The sequence below is a fragment of the Chlorocebus sabaeus genome, chromosome 17, assembly GCF_047675955.1.
Source record: "Chlorocebus sabaeus isolate Y175 chromosome 17, mChlSab1.0.hap1, whole genome shotgun sequence".
Classification (NCBI taxonomy): Eukaryota; Metazoa; Chordata; class Mammalia; order Primates; family Cercopithecidae; genus Chlorocebus; species Chlorocebus sabaeus.
In genome coordinates this window covers 60196103-60213588 of record NC_132920.1, presented here as the reverse complement: position 1 = coordinate 60213588, position 17486 = coordinate 60196103, and the positions used below count along the sequence as shown (strand labels likewise).

The 17486-nt window shown below is 40.7% G+C and overlaps 1 long non-coding RNA gene across 1 annotated transcript; it reads left to right on the top strand.

Annotated features, from left to right (window-relative positions):
• Positions 1-1137: 1137 nt before the first annotated feature.
• On the top strand, positions 1138-16596 carry LOC140708948 (uncharacterized). The gene is made up of 3 exons (XR_012089260.1): positions 1138-1526; positions 4964-5088; positions 15311-16596. It is a non-coding gene; the product is annotated as an uncharacterized lncRNA (long non-coding RNA).
• The last annotated feature ends 890 nt before the right edge of the window (positions 16597-17486 follow it).

Genomic DNA, 17486 nt, shown 5'->3' with positions numbered 1-17486 from the left:
TGAAGTCGACTTGTTCACTTGAATTATAAGTATCATAAGGATAGTGGTCATGTCTCTTTTATTTTCCATTTTATACCCAATGCCCAGCACAGTACCTGACACTAGTAAATACCTAATACATATTTTCTCAGTAAGTGAATGTATAAACTCCTAGATTTCAAATCTGAAGCACTAGAAAAATGATATATATTGTCTGAATCAGTGTTCACATATTGGAGAAATACCAGTATTTGTAAAACCAAATAATTAAAGACTTAGGGAATGAAAAATCAGGCAAGGAACATCAATTGTCTGGTGCAGTGTCCAGGCACACAGGACTAGGTCAATAAACAAACAATTGTGCCATTCCTCCATCTCTCTGGATGTGTGCTCCAAACCACCAGATGAACAATCTAAGCCACTGTGGAACTTGCACCAACACAGGAAGATACACATTTAGATACTGGTCTTCCCAAGAGCAGGAAGGCCAATAACTAGCTCAGGCAGAGTGTAGTAATGCCAGGGGTGTCAGGATCCTGGCAGTGCAACACCCCACCTTGCAGTCACAATATTCCATTTAAATTCTTCCCTCAGGTCTAGGTCCTTAAACTCAGTGTGCCGTCTCCAGTCTCCATCCAATTTGTAGCTTTTTTGAAACGGAGTTTCTCTCTTGTTACCCAGGCTAGAGTGCAATGGCATGGTCTCGGCTCACTGCAACCTCTGCCTCCCGGGTTCAAGCGATTCTCCTGCCTCAGCCTCCTAAGTAGCCAGGATTACAGGCACGCACCACCACGCCAGGCTAATTTTTGTGTTTTGTGTTTTAGAGAAGGGGTTTCACCATGTTGCTCAGGCTGGCCTTGAACTCCCGATCTCAAGTGATCCACCTGCCTCAGCCTCCCAAAGTGCTGGGATTAGAGGCATGAGCCACCATGCCCAACCTAATCTGGGTATTCTTTATGTCACATTAGATAACCTATAACCCATCTTGGCAAACCTGTCCCTACTTGGACTGGGCAGTTTTATGCTATGCTTACCCTTAATCTAAGCTAGTCTAAGCCTTGAAACAAGTAATCCGACTAGAAAAAGACTTCTTTCTTCCACATCTGACCTAATATTCACAATAAAGAAAAATTGCTCTGCAAATATGTAGGGGGAAATATGCTTTTTTACAGAAGCAGGGAAGGAAAGGAAGAGCTAGTTCAGATTTTCACTCCTTACAAAATGTTCACATTATTACATGCAAGCATGTCACATCCTAGAAGCAAATGTTTTGGGAGAGGAATTATTTTTAAAATTTTTTGGTGTCATAGTCTAACCTTTCAAATTTTCATGTTTTCGTAATTGTCCTTTGATCGTGGTTCAAAGCTAACTAAATCTTTTTTTCCCCAGTATATTAAGGTGGCTTCAAAAGTGGGGCAGTGAGGTGGTCAGCAGTTCTGCAGAAAACAATGTGCTAAGCAAATTGACATGTGTGTTGTTCAACAAATTCTGTTATTTTGAAGTAATACATTAAGGATATTAAACGGAAATCACTAACCCACTGTAAGGTACGTTTCAAACATTGCATTTTATCTCAAACTGCTATTGAGGCAGGAGAATAGGGTCTGAGGCCAGGGAGCCTAAGGCTGATTCACGCTGACTGGATATCAGAGGCTACTCCCTTTTCAACCCCTCCTTTTGCCTAGGGGAAGTTGAAAAACGAAAGTACCTCTGACTGGTCCCCTCCTGCAACCAATCAGACTAGTTGTGGGCCTCCTCTTCATTCTGATTGGTCCCCTCCAACAACCAATCAGACTGGTAGTGGGCCACTACTTTATTTGCATAGAATGAATGAACCAATGGGAAACCTCTAAACGGTATTTAAACCCCAGAAAATTCTATTACCTATGCTCTTAAGCCACTTGCTCAATCCGGCTCCCACCCTATAGGTGTACTTTTGTTTAAAATAAATCTCTGTTTTTGCTGCCTTGCTTTGTTTATGGGTTTTGTTCAATTATTTGTTCAAAACACCAAGAACCTGGACAACCATCCTCAACTGATAACACTATTAAATGAAAATTAAAGGAGTATAAGACTGAATCTAATATTGCTAGCTAAAGACAATTAGGTAAGTTAATAGGTGTGAATTATTGCTCTCTATGGCTAGCAAAATGAACTTGAAGATCTCTTTGTAATTTAAAGAAGTTGGCTCAATTTCAAACTGCTCCTACCATCTGTTTCCAGTGTTAACTTGCTGGGTGCCTGGGTACTCTTCTTCCTTGACCAACTCTCTGCCATTATAATTCAAAGTCACATGTAAATACACTTGGATACATCTGGTCATGCTACATGACTATGTAACATGTAATCCAAGATCTTATGCACATTCCTTAATTCCTCACCTGGTCTCATTTTGATCATTGATACCTGATCCAATTATTTTTTGGCTAAATTCAAAATTCTAAAGCAAACATTGAATTATATGCTATATTAACTAACGTACTGTACTCAGTGTCTTGATTTTTCTTTAGTCTCATTATTTCTGGATTTCAGAATGAAACTCATGCTCACCCACTAGTTAGGGCTACAAACGTATCCAGAATGACAGAGTTTATTTTTAAAAGCCCAAATAGTAGGATTCCCTTCTAGGGGAAATCCTTTGAGTCATACAGAAATTAGTTACCAAAGGTTTCCAGACCATGTCAAAAAGAAGCCTCAAGATTCTTTAAATTACTACTTGAAAATTTGTAGTGTCCAAAATGACAACCTAAGATAGGATTTTGATAGTGCCATGAAACACCTTCTCACACAGACCAACCACATAGAGAACATTTTCATCTCTTCTGCAGCAGCTATAAATGTGAATTTATATTATTTCAGCAGTTTTTGCTATTTCTCATGGGTGCCTTTGACATTTATCTAGTGCTCAAAATATACCAAAAATAATTTTGCTCTGAATAAGCCTCAACTATAACTCTGTAATTTATTTCATAATACTTTTTAATCTTCCTTCAAAGCTTACTCATTGATGGATAATTATTAAGCACTTTTCAAATTCTCAAAATTATGTGTGGTATAAAACAGAGCCTTGAAATTTGACAAGCCCTAAAACTCATTACAATCTATCTAGGCCTGAGAAATGATGAATAATCATACACAACTCAGTCAATGTCACCACTAGATGTAATGGCAATGAAGGAAGGCTAACCTGAAAGGGATAAACCTAGTTGCCCAGCCGTGTAGGAGAGACAATGGATACCCTAGGTACAGGCAATCAAGAAATTTTAAGTCCAGGGAGATCATCTGGGACAGGAAGGAGCACATGAGTACTCTATGGGCAAATGCAGAAACTGGCAGGTGAGAGAATCAGCAGGCAGTAGAAATGGTTATCTTGATAGACATTTACTCAGCTCTCCTTGCAATGGTGGGCTGCGCCTCCCTGTTCGAGCTGGTTTGTTATCACAGTGTTCTCTCTTCTCTCACCATTCCCCATTCACTTGGGTACAGGCATGGATTTATTAAACAGGCTTAGTTAGTCATAGTACCTACACCCTGATTAGTGCATCGGGGGTAACTGTGTGCTCTGGGGTTTTGAATTGTTGCAACACCATCCTGTCTTTCACTCCTGCTCCTCCCCCATCACAGATAGGATGGCGTATCTCCTGGAGACTGGAGAGGAGCTATTGGTAAGAGTTGGGCCAAAAGAAAACTGAGCCACTTTCTCTTTTCAGCTAAAGCACTTCTCCAGCTGTATTTCACTAACATCTTAGGAAACTTAGACACTAGCGTAGGTAGAATAGTATTATTTCTAGTTTCATAGCCATTTTCTGTTGGCCTCTGGGAGTTTTTAACTTCCCAGAGGTTATACAGGAACAAAGTAGTATAAGGAACATGTAAGTAGTTAAACAGGAAGAAAGAGAGTTGATCCCTTTGAAACATAGACCAAGGAAACATAATATCTTCTCCCCCATAAATGGCCTGCAGAACAAGTAACACAGGTTTCTATAACACATTTTTGTTAACATTTAAATAAGTTATGGGAAGGAAGCTTAGAAAAAGAGAAAATAAAATAGTAATTTATAAGGAACTGGAGTTTCTTTACAGTGTTGAGATATATGATTTGTAGATATATAGACAAATAGATGGTTAGAGATGAATGTGATACAATAAGTGAGCAAGCACAAAAATAATAGGTCTGTTGGCAGAAAATCAGAATTAGATTTGTATGTTTTCCATGACTAGAGTGACACTAATCATTCTAATTATTGAGAAAGACACTAATCTTTCTCAATAATTTGAAAACTCTAACTTTATATTAAAAATTCAATGTGCTGCCATTTTTAATCAGGTAATCCAAGTGCACTCTCATATCCCAAACCCCATCCCCTGCACTACCCCACCACCACTCCCTCCACCTCCACACTCCCTCCACCTCCACACTCCCTCCACCTCCACACTCCCTCCACCTCCACACTCCCTCCACCTCCACACTCTGGCACCAGAACCTTTACATCTGCAGGGACTCCTGATCTGATCATTATGTTCTTACTGAGCTATGGTTTGATCCCTTCCTTTCCAGAGAAGAGGAAGTATTTCTGAGTGGATAGCAGTTATGCCAGACCAGGAGCTTAGACTATCAAAATGCTATCTTAGGTTGTGTTCTGTCTCTAAGAGATGGAAAAAGAGAATCTAGGCTCAAAACACACAAAATTGAAACCTGAAAGGGGAAAGATAGCAAGGCCTAAGTGGATGAAAGGTGGACATGAGTTGCAGTTCCCTGAGCTAACTTGGTAATTTAGTTACCAAACCTCAGACAAAGGCTACCTTGTGAGTTTACTGGCCCCTCCAGAGATGGCAAATATAACTAACCCATAAAGTCTGTAAGAGGTAGGCAGGGGTGCATCATGGGTGTATGATCTGTTCATTCATGCACAGCCTTGCACTCAGAAAGACCTACACTACCTTGGAATAATTAACAATTTTATCTTTGATCTTGTGTTTTTAGCTTCATATGATAGGACGATGGAGCATGCTCAACAGCAGCATAGACGTCATCGAGCAACCTGGCATCCTGGTGACCTGGCCTGGTAACATGCCTTGGGGCCATCCTGGGCACCATAGGCCCCCAAGGTGGGTAGGCCTGCACCTAAGCCTAGACTGGTGGGGGCAAATGCAGCAGCAGAAACAGTGGAGAGGGGAGGGCCTCAACGTAGGGCAGTGCTGGGACTCATGGAGGGAGGGCAGTTCTTCCCCGCCGGGAGCCATCCCTGCAGCCTGTACCTGAGGCATCTGCGCACATATCACCTAACTCACTGACTTGAGCAGAGTGAGAGGAGCTGCCTGTGCTCAGGAAGTAACTTAGCAAACGTGTTCTGTAATTAATACGAAATAAAAGCATACAGACATGGCAATAAAGCATTTCAGGGAGTTTTTAGAATTCCTCAAAACCAAAGGAGTTCAGAACCTTTGGTTTTGAAAACTGCTGCAATGTTGCAGAGCAAACCCACAGGCATGAAAACAGAAATTAAACAATTTTTTTTTTTTTTTGAGATGGAGTTTTGCTCTTGTTGCCCAGGCTGGAATGCAATGGCGTGATCTTGGCTCACCTCAACCTCTGCCTCTTGGGTTCAAGCGAGTCTCCTGCCTCAGCCTCTGGAGTAGCTGGGATTACAGGCATGCACCACCATGCCTAGCTAATTTTGTATTTTTAGTAGACACGGGGTTTATCCATGTTGGTCAGGCCGGTCTCCAACTCCCGACTTCCAGTGATCCACCTGCCTCGGCCTCCCAAAGTGCTAGGATTACAGGTGTGAGCCACCACACCCAGCCAACAAAATTGTATTCAATGGAAAAGAACACTATTTTCATATAAGGTTTCAGCTGAACCAATTATTAATGAGGAAGACAATTTTAAAATTTATTTTTCCTTACGTGAACAAAAGTTCTCTGAAAAGGAATTTGGAAGAAAGAGACTTTATTCCAGTGAACAGTTTACAAACTGGGAGATATAGCCTTTGGTGCAAAATGAAGGTGCATTTTGTTAAACAAGGAGGGGGTTCAAGTTCCCGCCCAGCTTCCAGCAAATAAAGGATTCAAACTTGCTTAGTTCTGATTGATTGATGCAGCTAAGTTCTGATTGGTCAATATGGCTGGTCTCTGATTGGCTGGGGTAGGTGAGCTCTGATTAGTTGTTTTCCAAGCCCAAACTCAGATGTCACTGGCTTGATTGCAGAAAGGGAGGTCCTGTGACACTTTTACATCTTTCTGAGAACAAAATATGTGACTGCTTCCTCGTCCAGCTATGGCTGCATAGTTCTGTTTTTGAGCACCTCAGTCATGAGGAGTCCATTCTATCTGTCAGCCAGAGTATACTTTAACATGTATAATTAAAGATACAGCATAGAATGCATAATTAGGTCCTTTGAATTATATAGAAGTCACGAAGCTACTTTCAGGTTCTCCCACAACCTCGATAAGTTACAGGAAATGTTGGAAGAATCTTTCAAACAGATTTGTATGAAAAGCTAAATCTTAGCCGGGCACTGTGTCTCACACCTGTAATCCCAGCACTTTGGGAGACCAAGGCAGGAGGATCACCTGAGGTCAGGAATTTGAGACCAGCCTGGCCAACGTGGTGAAACCCCATCTCTACTAAAAAGAAAAAGAAAAAAAATAGTCGGGCGTGGTGGTGTGCACCTGTAGTCCTAGCTACTTGGGAGGCTGAGGCAGGAGAATCATTTGAACCCAGGAGGCGGAGGTTGCAGTGAGCCGAGATAGCACCACTGCACTCCAGCCTGGGCAACATACTGAGGCTCTGTCTCAAATAAATAAATAAATAAACAAACAAGTAAATAAATAAAACAAGATTTCACCCTCTCATCTGTCCCAATATTCCAATTAACGTACCCTCTTAATCTTTATCTTAGGGACCAACACCGTTCCTTTCCTCATCTTTCTTCCCCCTTTCCCATATGTACACAGCCTCCCATTCTGTACTCAGGCTCTCAATAGCCACCAACCATCAGTAACACACAAACACTCCTTATCCTTCTCCTTTCCCCACTAAAGCTCCCTTTTCCTGATCCCAGGCAGTTATTGAGGGGAAATGGTTAGGTAATGAATGACCAGCATCATTTGTATGTTTTTGCCATTTGCATTCTATGTAATATTGACATTCAGAATGTGTGAAGATGTGAATGAAGAATTATAGATTGCAAATGAGAGCAGATTGAACATTAGGAACCTTCTAAGAGCCACTTATCCTTCATAGATGACTGACCTTGGTAGATGATACTGATAGTTGATATCAAATTGGAGAACATGGGTTTATGGAACAAGTAATACTACATTCTTTGAGAACATCTGTGAAATTCACAAAAGATATTTAAAACAGAATTTCTAGAAAATTTTTTTCCATGAAAATTTACTCCTAAAGCACAAAACTCAAAGCAAACATCACTGTGAAACTGCCTGTGATTACCTCAGATACAAATCCAGGTCAGATTACATTATTGCTTAATTATAATGTAAGGAGCTTGGACTTTTCAAGGCTCCAAATAAAATTCAGACAGCAACACTGGTTTAAAAAAAGAAAAAAAGAGGCACATGATATGTTACTAATCTTCCTCTGAGAGTTAAGTAAATACACACCCTGAGATGTCATACAGTAAGAACTTTAAAATTGTTTATACCATATTAGGAAAAAAGCCTACACTATGATTAACTAGCATGTTTTTCCTTCTGATTTGGTAACCATCATATTGGTTTGGAAAAACATGATGCAATTTAAGTCAATTGTAAGTTATTTTATTTCCATTTTGTAGCCACAAAACATAATTTTTTAGTATTAAATTATTGTTCTTAAAAATAACCTAATTGAAATCACAATAATTCCCTCACAAAACATTTTTAGTAGATTAAAAAAATCAAAACGGCTCACCATTTTCTGTTTTATTTATTTAAAAGCAATATTTAAACACAACATAAATTTACATTTTATTGGCAGGAAATTTTTAATGCTTTATTGCATTTAGTGTGTTTTAACATGAGGGAAGTATTTAGGTATTTTTATTTAAAGATACTGGAAGAAAGAAAGAATTATTTACTGAGTATTTACTGTATGCCAAGCTGTGTTCCAGATATTGATGTATGATCTCATTACCTTGTTCCAGAACATTGTACCAAGCTAACTGAAGAAACAATTTATTATTGTTAATATTATTAATAATAGTGAGCCTTTATCAGTCACTTTACAGTTGACACAGAAAAGTTTAATGTAATGTCTTTATCTATTTACATATTCTTATTCATAGTTTAAAAAACAATAGTTCTGGCTGGGCGCGGTGGCTCACGCCTGTAATCCCAGCACTTTGGCAGGCTGAGGCGGGCGGATCACGAGGTCAGGAGATCGAGACCATCCTGGCTAACATGGTGAAACCCCATCTCTACTAAAAAAAAAATACAAAAAAATTAGCCGGGCGCGGGGGCTGGCGCCTGTAATCCCAGCTACTCGGGAGGCTGAGGCAGGAGAATGGCGTGAACCCGGGAGGCGGAGCTTGCAGTGAGCCAAGATCGTGCCACTGCACCCCAGCCTGGGGGACAGAGCGAGACTCCGTCTCAAAAAACAAAACAAAAAACAAAACAAAACAAAACAAAAATTACACAGTTCTGCATAGTTTAGTATTAAAACAGTAATCTAGTAATTCCATACCCCTCCCCCTCCCGCGAATTCTTGTTTCCAAAGACTTTCAACCCTTTTTTCTGTTTCTTTTGGTATTTACAGCCATTTCTATCCTTGTTAATACTGCTGTTTTTAAAAGTTTTTTTTTGTTTGTTTTTGTTTTGTTTTTTCTGCTTCCCATTCCTTCAGCAGTTTCCCGAAAAAGTTTTCAGTTTTACACATCTATCCTATCATGAAGAGGAGAATCTGCTTTTTTTATTTTTATTTTTTTTTAAAACAGGGTCTCACTCTGTCATCCAGGCTGGAGTGCCGTGATGTGATCATAGCTCTCTGTAATCTCAAACTCCTGGGCTCAAGCGATCCTCCAGCCTCAGCTACTCCTGACTAGCTGAGACCACAAGTCCGTGCCACCACATTCAGCTAATTTTTTTTTTTTTAGACGGAGTCTCGCTCTGTCGCCCAGGCTGGAGTGCAGTGGCACAGTCTCGGCTCACTGCAAGCTCCGCCTCCCGGGTTCACGCCATTCTCCTGCCTCAGCCTCCCGAATAACTGGGACTATAGGCTCCCACCACCATGCCTGGCTAATTTTTTGTATTTTTAGTAGAGACGGGGTTTCACCACATTAGCCAGGATGGTCTCAATCTCCTGACCTCGTGATCCACCCACCTCAGCCTCCCAAAGTGCTGGGATTACAGGCGTGAACCACCGTGCCCGGCCTAATTTTTCTATTTTTAGTAGAGATGAGGTCTTGCTGTGTTGCCCAGGCTGGTCTTGAACTCATGGGTTGAAGTGATCCTCCTGCCTCAGCTTCCCAAAGTGTTGAGATTACAGGTGTGAGCCACTGTGCCCAGCTCAGTATTTTTGTTATTTGCTTAGTTTTCTATCTTATATGAATTTACCATATACTGTACTCTAGAAACGTAAATCTTTTCTCAACATGTTTTTCAAACATGTTTTGTATTCTATCAATTATTTCTCCTTGGAGACAGCCATTCAGGAGTCTTCTACCTCTTCTACCAATCAGGACTTGTGGCTTTCTCTGTCACACACAGCTGCTGTCCTGGGACTTCCCTCTACCTCTCACCTGTGCTGGTCTCCTGTTTCCTGGGTCCTGAGTATTCCTCTTTCTTTGTGTACTCTTTCATTTTATCTTCTCCAGTAGCTTTCCATTAGGTCCAACATAGTCTCCTCCCTGAATGCAAGCTGCTCATGGTCTACTGGGGAGACAGAAATGTCTGAGCCTAACGATTCTTGATCCTGGCCAGGCACAGTGGCTCAACACTTTGGGAGGCCAAGGCAGGAGGATCATCTGAAGTCGGGAGTTCGAGACCAGCCTAACCAACAGGGATAAATCCCATCTCTACTAAAAATACAAAGTTAGCTGGGCGTGGTGGCACATGCCTGTAATTCCAGCTATTTGGGAGGCTGAGGCAGAGAATTGCTTGAACTCGGGAGGTGGAGGTTGCGGTGAGCCAAGATCGTGCCATTGCACTCCAGCCTGGGCAACAAAAGCGAAACTCCATCTCAAAAAAAAAAAAAGAAAGCTTATTGATCCCCTAGATCCTCCTGCTAATACCTACCATATAATTTATGTCTCTTCTTTGGAGTACTTATAATTATGTTCTTAATATCCTCCCTACAGTCTCTGAGCTGCATGAGGGCAAGAACTATGTCTTTTTTGATTACTATTTTATGAGTTAGAGTTAGCATGGTGCAAAACATTGTAGGGGCTCAAAAATATTAGTTATTTGATGCAGCCTCAAATTTACATTGCAGATTAAGAAGTAGTATGATAAAAAATATAATCACGGCACTAGAAGAATAGAGGGGAAGAGGGGAAGGCACTTAAGGGAGGACTCCTTGTGGATGGTGGCATTTAAATAAATTCTCTTTTTTTTTTTTTTTGGAGACAAGGTTTTGCTGTGTCGCTTAGGCTGGAGTGAAGTGGTGCAATCTTGGCTCAATGCAGCCTCGACCTCCCCAGGCTCAGGTGATCCTCCCCCAACCTGAGCCTCCTGAGTAGCTGAGACTACAGGCATGTGCCACCACACCCTGCTAATTTTTTGTATTTTTTGTAGAGATGGGATTTGGGGTCTCGCCACGTTGCCCAGGCTGGTCTCCAATTCCTGAGCTCATGTGATCCATCCACCTTGGCCTCCCAAAGTGCTGGAATTACAGGCGTGTGTCACTACACCTGGCCTAAACAAATTCTTGAAAAATAGAAAAGAAGTGGTAAAACTAGGAAGGAGAGGAGAAAAAAATGCCAGGAAAGAAAACAGCATGATCAAAGGCACAGAGACATTAAATAGCTTCATACATATTGGGAACTACAACAAATTCAATGTAGCAGAATAACAGGAACATGCCAGGCATGGTGGCTCACACCTGTAATCCTAGCACTCTGGGAGGCCAAGTCAGGCTGATCACCTGAGATCAGGAGTTCAAGACCAGCCTGGCCAACATGGTGAAACCCCATCTCTACTAAAAATACAAAAATTAGCCGGGTATGGTGGTGCACGCCTGTAGTCCCAGCTACTCAGAATGCTGAGGCAGGAGAATCGCTTGAACTCGGGAGGCAGAAGTTGCAGTGGGCTGAGATCATGCCACTGTACTCCAGCCTGGATGACAGAGGGAGACCTCATCTCAAAAAAAAAAAAAAAAAAAAAGAATAACAGGCAACACACTGTGGGATACAGAAAGACATGCAACTAGACAGCACGACAAAGGCAAGGTCATACTAAGGAGCTTGACAATAATATGCCAAAGAAGAGATATTCAAGGCTCTTAAGCAGAAGATTTAGAAAGATCATTCTGACAGCAGTGTGTAGGATGAATAAAAGGTGGAGGCTAGAGGCTAAAAATAATAATAAAAATGAATTGGGAAGCTATTACACACTTGTCTAGGTGAATGAAGAGAAGATGGACCAGTGAGCTACAGGGAAGGAAGAATGACAGGTCAGATTTGGATATGAATGGTGGGAGTAGTGTCAAGAATGACTCCCAGGTATCTGACTTTAGGCATCAGAATTAGGTGGATTCACTAAGTCAGTGAAGCAAGGAAAAGAGGTAGGTTTTATAGTAGGAGACATATTAAATTCAGCTCAGGATATAGTCTCCTATTGTTGCTGTAACTATTACTACAAACTTAGTGTTCTAACGCAACACAAATTAATTGCTTTATCATTCTGGAGGTCAGAAGTCCAAAATCAGTCTCTCTGGGCTAAAATCAAAATGAAAGTAGGGCTAGTTCTTTTTGGAGGCTCTCGAGGAGAATCCTTGTGCTTGGCTCTTCCAGGTTCTGAAGGCCACCTGCATTCCTTGGCTTGTAGCCCCCTTCTCCATCTTGAAAGCCAGCAGCACAGCATCTTCAAATCTCTCTCTCTTCTCCACCCCTCTTTTTGACTTCTGCTTCTGTGTCACATCTACTTTTTTGGCTCTGACTCTCTTGCTTCCCTCTTATAAAGACTCCTTATGATTACACTGGGCGCACCTGGATAATCCAGCACACTCTCCCCATCTCACAATTCTTAACCACATCTGCAAAGTCCTTTTTGCCACGCAAGGTACATACATAATCACAGGTTTGAAGGATAAGATGTGGACAACTTTGGGGTGGTAGAAGAGACTGGGGCATTATTTTGCCTATTACAGACACTAAAGTGACACTATGTTTGCATGAAGCTTTGAATTTCATTAATCCAGTCCTACATGTAAACATTTTTTTCATCTTTTTTTTTTGAAATGGAGTTTTGCTCTTGTTGCCCAGCCTGGAGTGCAGTGGAACAATCTCAGCTCACTGCAACCTCCCCATCCTGGGTTCAAGCGATTCTCCTGCTTCAGTCTCCTGAGTAGCTGGGATTACAGGCATGCACCAGCACACCTGGTTAATGTTTTGCATTTTTAGTAGAGATGGGGTTTCACCATGTTGGCCAGGCTGGTCTTGAGCTCCTAATCTCACGTGATCTGCTTCCTTTGGCCTCCCAAAGTGCTGGGATTACAGGCATGAGCCACCGTGCCAGGTCTTTCACTTTGTTTTTGTTTTGTTTTTAGAAGTGTCTCATTCTGTCACCCAGGCTGGAGTGCAATGGCACTATCATTCTTCATGCAGCCTCGACCTCCAGGGCTTAAGTGATCCTCCCACCTCAGCCTCCCAAGTAGCATGTGTCATCACACTTGGCTATTTTGATTTTAGAGATGGGGTGGCTATGTTGCCCAGGCTGGTCTCAAACTCCTTGGTTCAGACAATCCTCTGGCCTCAGCCTTTCAAAGTGCTGAGATTACAGGCATAAACCACTCTGACTGGCCTTGGAATCAATACCTATTTGTTACAGATAAACTTCAGTCATTTCCCAAAAATTAACTTAATAAAACACATCAGGGCTGGGCATGGTGGCTCACCCCTGTAATCCCAGCACTTTGGGAGGCCAAAGCGGGCGGATCACAAGGTCAGGAGATCAAGACCATCCTGGCTAACGCAGTGAAACCCCATCTCTACTAAAAATACAAAAAATTAGCTGGACATGGTGGTACGCGCCTATAGTCCCAGCTACTTGGGAGGCTTAGGCAAGAGAATCGCTTGAACCTGGGAGGCAGAGGTTGCAGTGAGCCAAGGGATCGTGCCGTTGCACTCCAGCCTAGGCAACAGAGCGAGACTCCATCTCAAAAAATAGAATAAAATAAAATAAAATAAAAATAAAACACATCAGACACAAGTTACTAAAATTATTATTAAAGGCATAAAATTAATAATCCTCAGTTAGTAGTTGTTATCTTCAACTTTTCTAATCTGGAGTTTAATTAATATCTCTCACACTGGAGAACACCAACAGTGATGCTAGTGCAATGACAATACTAAATGAGCTAGTATTGAAAACTTGAAAATAACACAACTTGGAGTAGATAACCCTTTTGTGTTTCACAAGTTAGGTCTATATAAGAAGAAAAATATAACTACACATCTATTTTTAATTGTTTTTGCTCTTTTACAACTTTTTTCCCTGTATCATCATTGAAATTCAGTGAATCCAGATATGTAAGAGACCTTAGACCAGCCCTACCTCCATTCCTGCCTAATGACTTTTCATCTAAAGATCCAAGGCTGTGTTTGAAAGACATTTAGTCTATCCTTCAAATTGAGAATTGCTTATCACATACAGATGTATGTAGCATTTGGCAGAAAATCATACATATATTTATTCATACACACTAAAATTCTGGAAGAATACATAAGAAATTGTTAACAGAGGGCCAGGCATGGCGGCTTACATGCGTAATTCCAATACTTTGGGAGGCCAAGGCGGGAGGATCACTTGAGCCCAGGAGTTTGAGACCAGCCTGGGCAACAGTGTGAGATCCTGTCTGTAAAAAAAATAATAATTTAAAAAATTAGTTGTGCTATAGTACTGCGCACCCGTGGTCCTAGCTACTAGGAAGGCTGAAGCGGAAGGATCGAATCACTTGAGCCCATGTGTCTGAGGTTACAGTGAGCTATGATGGCACAACTGCACTCCAGCTTGGGCAATGGAGTGAGCCCCTGTCAAGGGAGGGAGGGAGGAAGGAAGGGAGGGAAGGAAGGGAATGGAAGGAGGGAGGCAGGGAGCAGGAGGAGGGAGGAGGGAAGGAGGAAAGAAATTGTTAACAAGATGTTACCCCTAGGAGTGGAACAGGCATCAGGTAAGTACATATGGAGAGGGTAGACATTTAATGTTCATTTTATGCCATTTTGTGTAGAGGTTGAAGTTTTACCAGTTGCAAGCTGTAACTTTTTGAATTATAAAAGCTAGTTTAATTTTTAAAATAGTATGTAGTCTAGATAAAACTCAAAGATTAAATACATTCAGGAACAATGTTTTATGTATCTTTGTATTACTCATAATGCGTGACAAATTACGCCACTCAATGTATGTTGGATGAATAAATGAAAATGTAATCCTTACTTTCAGGAATGGGAAAGAAGCAACATAAAATACTTGACATTACCCCATTTATGGAAACTCATCCCAGAAAACTTCCCTGAGACAAAATTTCAGTAAGGCAAGAATATATCTGAAATTCTTGCTGGAGATATCGATTCAAAACATAAATGCAAACTAGGCTATGACCAAACTCCAACATGTCTGTGGGTATATGATTTCATACAGAGGAATATGATGGTTTGCATGGAAACTAGAAAAAGAAGAATTAGAAAATAGATCTTTGCTAGTATTTCTCCTGCACTGGCCAGAGAAAGAGTATTCTGATTCTTGATCTGTGGCCAGCTTTTTAGGAAGAAATGCCTCTAAAATGTGGAAGGACAATGCTTAGCATTCCTCAGTTTGCTGGAAATCCATCCCCAAAACATCCAATTCCATTTGTTTTAACTGTGTGCTCACCCAACAACTTTCTGACTTACAATTTGGTGTCCTAAGTGTATGTGCACACCAAAAAGAAAACATTCAGGGAAGAACAGGGAGAGGACAAGAAGGAGGCTTCTGCTATTTGTAAGAAAGAGAAGGTGTTTTGTGACAAGTTTAAATCTGGTTATCATGCTTGCTATATATCCTATTACAGGTTAATAAGCTAGCATTCTGATTTATGTATATAAGTCTCTTGAAAGATGGTTGGTTTCCCAGTACCTAACCATGCCTTGGTAAAATTTTAATTTCTTTTTTTTTTTTTTTTTTTTTGAGACAGAGTCTCGCTCTGTCACCCAGGCTGGAGTACAGTGGCACGATCTTGGCTCACTGCAACCTCTGCCTCTTGAGTTCAAGTGATTCTCCTGCCTCAGCCTCCCAAGTAGCTGGGATTACAGGGATGCACCACTACATCCGGCTAATTTTTTGTATTTGTAGTAGAGACAAGGTTTCACCATATTGGTCAGGCTGGTCTCAAACTGACCTCATGATCTGCCTGCCTTGGCCTCCCAAAGTGCTGGGATTACAGGCGTGAGTCGCCACGCCCAGTCCCTAAATTTTTAATTTTTAAACTTACAAATTTGAGGACCAGAATCTGGACTCATCAATGTGGCTCTGAAACTCGATGTCTATAACCATCATTAATGCAACAATGGAACATTTGTTTTGTTTTGCGGAACTTGTTTTGTCTTGCATTCATTCTATCTTCCTTAAATAATGTCTCTTGAAAAAAAGAAATCTTTGGAAGAAATTGAAGACAGATTATCTTCTTTAATAGAATAATTTCTGAATCTCTGAAAACATGGCAATGCCAAGGTTTAGCCTTTACATTTGGAAGGAACCAACTATAACCCAGGATGAAAAGAAGAAAAGCATTTAATGCTTTGCTCAGGTCATAAAGTCCATATCCATTTTCCCTAGCGTTTGGGATAATTAAGTTCATTGTACTAGTGTTTTTTTCTTTTCCTTAGGGATTCTACCTGGAATACACTAATATTTTCAAGCACTCATAGAAAATGGTGTAAATAAAATTTTGCACATGGAAATACACATTTATAATGTTGATATATTGTGCCAAATTGCTCTCTAAAAGGGTTAATTCCATTTACATTCCAACAAAATATTTCTGTTTTCCCACATCCTTCCCCATATTAAATATTAACCTGTTCAATTTGTCAATCAGACACAAGGAAAATTATATCCTTATTGTTTAATTTACATTTTCTGAATGTTGAAGATATTAAATATCCTCATGTGTCAACAGGTTATTATCTTTCATTGTCTTTCATTTCAGTATCTGGATGTGAGTGGTTTTTGCCTAATTGCTGCTTATTGACTTGTAAGAGATCTTTGTATATTAAAGAAATTTAGCCCTTTATCTGTCATATGTTGAGAGTATTTTTTTCTCAGTTTGTAATTTGTTTTTGCATCATTATTTGTAATTTAAGGTGAATTTTTGAGGTAAGTATTTACCAAGTAGAATAAAGTAATCTCTTTCCCCTCCCTACCACAGGAAGAGAAGCCTAACATTGTATTTTTGAAAAGATCTGAGCTCATTACACCTCCCCTAGGGGAAAAGTAAAAACTTTTTTAAGTATAGTCTTTCTAAGAGGATTAGGTTGGACCACCTCACGTATGGATGGAAAAGACAATGTTTCTCAAAGAAAAGTCTCCAGTGGACTGTCTGGAAAGCTTCATTGGATATCCCTGGTTTCTAGGCACTAAATAACAATAGTATACCCTAGTCATTAAGATAACCAAAAAATGTACCTACACATTTCAAATGTCCTCACCATTCTGCTCAAGAGGTGGATCCTTAGGATTGAAAAAATGTAATTAGTTTCCTAGAGATTGATGGAGGTAGCAGGTACCAAAAACTATAGGTATCTGTGCCTGGCTTTACCAGGAGATACAGTAGAGTCTCTGAAGGTGCTTCAGCTTCTCAGTGATGGAGATATGAACAACCTCCATAACCCTGGGAGTTGAGGTAAAAGATACTTAAGGCCGAACTGGGCACAAAGGATGTAGAGTTATTCAAATAGACTCAATGTACCTGGGCAATTCACTTTACAGTGATGATCACAATTGAGTACCAGGGGTCTTTGCCTAAGTTTTCCAAACTGTACAAGCCTCTGACAAGTCTTGTGCAACTGTGGAAAAGAGAAGGAAATCTTTAATTTAAAGACTGATATTGGGTATCTTACGACCCCTGGCAAGTGATGTCTCAGATCAGAATTAATTTGCAATACAAAATAAAGCAAGACTTCCTGTTCCTGTAACAATGCTAACTGAACTGATATCAACCCTCTCACTAGATAAGCACAGCCTTGATAAACTTAAACAGGTACACTAAGATAAACTGTAACAACAACAAAGAATACAATAGCCTAAATGGAAACAAAGAAAGGGAAATCCCCCGTGGCCCTGACAGGCCAAGAAAGTGCCCCACCTGAGGG